At 34.3% G+C, this 4,013-nt stretch overlaps 1 non-coding gene across 1 annotated transcript; it reads right to left on the bottom strand.

The window, feature by feature from the left end:
- Positions 1 to 799: 799 nt before the first annotated feature.
- On the bottom strand, positions 800 to 881 carry TRNAS-AGA (transfer RNA serine (anticodon AGA)). Its single transcript has one exon. It is a non-coding gene; the product is annotated as a tRNA-Ser (tRNA).
- Positions 882 to 4,013: the final 3,132 nt, after the last annotated feature.

Raw genomic sequence — 4,013 nt, 5'->3', positions numbered from 1 at the left:
TATATAATATATATATATATATATTATATATACATTATATATGTGTGTGTGTGTTTTGTATGTATATACATGTATATCTATAGAGATGTATATATATACATCTCTCTATATATACATGTAAATTTTATTTTACAAATTTAAGTATACCTTAGTTTTACCAGACCACTGAGATGATTAACAGCTCTCCTAGGGCTGGCCCGAAGGATTAGACTTATTTTACGTGGCTAAGAACCAATTGGTTACTTAGCAGTGGGACCTACAGCTTATTGTGGAATCCGAACCACATTATAGCGAGAAATGAATTTCTATCACCAGAAACACATTCCTCTAACTCTCCATCAGCCGGCCGGGGATATATACATACATTTACACAGACATATATATATATATATATATATATATATATATATATATATATATATATATATATATATATATATATATATATAGAAGGAATAGGATTTAAAACAGCCAGCATAACATATCAGATTTATTGGCCAAATTTGTGAGACTTAAAGATTGCCCATCCTGACTTCTTGTCTTTGGCATACCCCATTTTCAGTTGAAGCACGTTCTGTTAAAAAGTTTTGATATAACTGGTGAATCCGAATTTATGTTGCATCACTAGAATTTAGCACAATAAAATGTTCACCCATCTTCATTTTTAGCCAGGACCATTGTGGAAATATGCATTCGCCGGTTGCAGCAATTGACTGCACGAGAAACTCTACGTTTGTTTCTTGCTCATTTCAGGCAACAGTTCCTTGTGGGGAGGTCACTTTCCAAAACTTTCGCTTTTCGCAGTGAGTAGGATTCGAACCTACGCGGGAAGATCCCATCTGATTTCTAGTCAGACGCCTTAACCACTCGGCCATCACTGCACATAATGTGTAGTAAAGTATATAAATAATTTATGTAATTTGAGTTTGACAAGCTTTGACTTCATGAAGACTGCCTCACTTTAGTGCACTCTCGAATGGAGATTCAGGTGTATAAAATCAGTAAGCGGGTTAACGCTGAGATCAAGGTGATCTTTAAGCCCATAATGGTAACATTTACCTCTGGTCAGTGAATGACCTCTGCGTTGTGGAGCGAAATGGGAGAACCTTGACCCGAGGCCGCAGTCAAAGCAAATTTCGCTCCTCCCGAAATCTTGCGACTGCGTGACCCCTTTTAAGTGGTCGCTTGAACTGTTTCTTTGTGGTGCTTTTTCTGATCAAGAGCAAGTTTCACGTTTCTTAAGAATATAAGAAAATCTTTTATTTTCATTTTTATTTCCTGTTAACGCAGACATGTGATTTTGTTAAGATTTCATTTGACTGCAGAAATTTTCAGGATTAGGTTAATATAGAGTTTCAGTTTCATTTGCAGTTTAAGTCTGTTTGATGTCTAAACGATCTTCACCCTGCCCCATGTTTGATATGTCTTTTTAGTCTTTCAATAAATAACCAGCCGAGCGATCATGTATTGGATGCCATTGTTCTTCAATATTTAAGACAAACTTGATCATCTTCCCTGTGTCTAGTGATATTTAATCCCTTTGTGTATATTTCCTATTTTCTTAAGTACCTTCTCTCTAGGCATATGATGCATTCTGTCAAGCAAGTTCTGGAAATGTTTTGGTGCTTTGCTGATTAGAATAGCATCATGTGCATATCCTAAGTCTTTCAGGTTTGTATCTTTGCTCCACTCAACCGCAAACTTTCTCTTCCAACTCGGATAACTTTTTTCTTTATAAACTCTATGAGAAGAGGAAACGGCAAAGGTGAAATAATATCGATTTGTAGCACACTGCTATTTACTGAAAAGTCACTTGAAAAGTCCCCATCAGCATTAAATTTGCATCTACTTTTTTCGTAGATAATTTCACTTAGGTTTGTATAAAGCCTTCCACATTTTCTATCTTTGAACGTTTAAATACTTTTTTTAAATAAAAATCCACAGAAAGTTAGTTTGTTATATTTCATACATTGCCTAGCAATAACTTTTAATACAAATGTGTGAGGCATTCAGCATTAGAAGGGCCTCTCGCCACAAAAAAAAATGTTTTTGAGTTATAAGCCATCAAGTTTTGGACATTCAACCTGCCCTGATTTCTTTATTTTTCAAGATATAAAGTTGAATTTTGTATAAATTGAAGAGTTTGCGATCAGGAATAGAATAGTATGCATAAAAAATATAGTTCAACCCCACCCTCTTCTTTGGAAAAAAAGGAGGATTATTTTAAAACTGATCAATCGAAAAACGTCTTTTTCAAAAGTTGGGGCGAGAGGCCCTTCAATTGCTGAACGCCTGATGTGATCTTGGCACCTCCAACATTTTTATATATAAACCAGCTTGTTCATCTTTAAGCATTTCATCAACCTCTTTCTCCAGCCTATTGAGGATCAGTAAAATTAACGTTTTCATTATGACATGGAAATGCAATGACTCTATAGCTGATCACAGTTAATCAAGTCATTTGTCTTACGCATATGCTGTGACTGACAGTTCCACAAACGAAGAGGTCACGCAACCATTTAAAAAGGGTCATGCAGTCACAAGTATTCCGGAGGAGCGTATTTTATATATATATATATATATATATATATATATATATATATATATATATATATATACATATACATATACATATATACATATATCACAAGCATTACGGATATACATATATATATATACATATATACAATATATTACATACATATATATATATATATATATATATATATATATATATATATATATATATATATATATACTTACATATATATATATATATATATATATATATATATATATATATATATATATATATATATATATATCTGTGTGTGTGTATGTGTATGAATGTACAGTATATGTATGTATTTCTATTAATGGCATTATTTGCAGAGACTATCTTTTTATTTAGGTGTCCTTGAAGAAGGGAGGATGAAATCTTTGTTCCTTTGAATGTTTAATGAAGGAAATTTTTGGTTTATACTTAGCGGCTTCTGCTATTTGCAATCTGTGGAACCGGGCTTCACTATCACGACCTCTGTGCCTTCTAATAACTCTTCAAGAGTAGGTATACTGTCGTGGGGGTCTACATAATGTTGCAATATATCCCCTTGGTTGCAATGAGCTTGCAATCGTTATCGTAGAGTGATTGTGGTGCCAAGCATGTAGTAGTTGCTGAGCTGAGGGCTTCACTAAGGCCTATTTTGGCCTCTTATAATACTCCAAGTTATAAGTTAGCAAAATTTTTTGGTACCATTATTACAACCGTTTTCGGAAAATAAGCATACCCTGACTAACTCCGCTATGTTTTCCAAAGAGATTGTTACTCAGGACCTCGATCTGTATGTGGTGAGTCTTGATGTTGTATCGCTTTTCACTAACGTACCGTTGCAGGCAACGATACAAATGATTTTAGATAAGATTTTTATGGGACCAGGTTTTATCTATCAAGGGTTTGATAGAGATGATTTTGAAAAACTTTTAAATGTGGCCGTGCTGGACACAGACTTTTTATTCAATGGAAAGCATTATAAGCAGGTCGATGGTGTTGCTCTGGGATTTCCGTTGGGTCCAGTTCTGGCAAATGTTTTTATGTGTCATTTGGAGGAAATGCTTTTTAGCCACTGTACATCCCCATTTCGCCCCTTATATTATAAACGGTATGTTGATGATACTTTTCTACTTTTCAAAGTAAAGGTGCTGCTGAACAATTTTTAGAAATCGCTAGCAATCTCCATCCTAGTGTTACATTCACCATAGAATATGAAAACAATGAGTGCCTTCCTTTCCTTGATGTGTTAATCACCAGATCCATCCAGCACTTCTCCACTTCTGTGTTCCGGAAGCAAACGTATACTGGTCTTGGTTCAAATTTTTATAGTTCATGTTTTTACAATTTTAAGCTTAATAATATTTTAACGTTACTGCACAGAGCCTTTTCTCTCTCCTCAGACTGGCTCTCTTTTCATAATGAGGTTGAGTTCCTAAGAAGATACTTTCAGAATAACAGCTAC

The sequence above is a fragment of the Macrobrachium rosenbergii genome, chromosome 13, assembly GCF_040412425.1.
Source record: "Macrobrachium rosenbergii isolate ZJJX-2024 chromosome 13, ASM4041242v1, whole genome shotgun sequence".
Taxonomy (NCBI): Eukaryota; Metazoa; Arthropoda; class Malacostraca; order Decapoda; family Palaemonidae; genus Macrobrachium; species Macrobrachium rosenbergii.
This window is presented reverse-complemented; position numbering and strand designations above follow the sequence as displayed.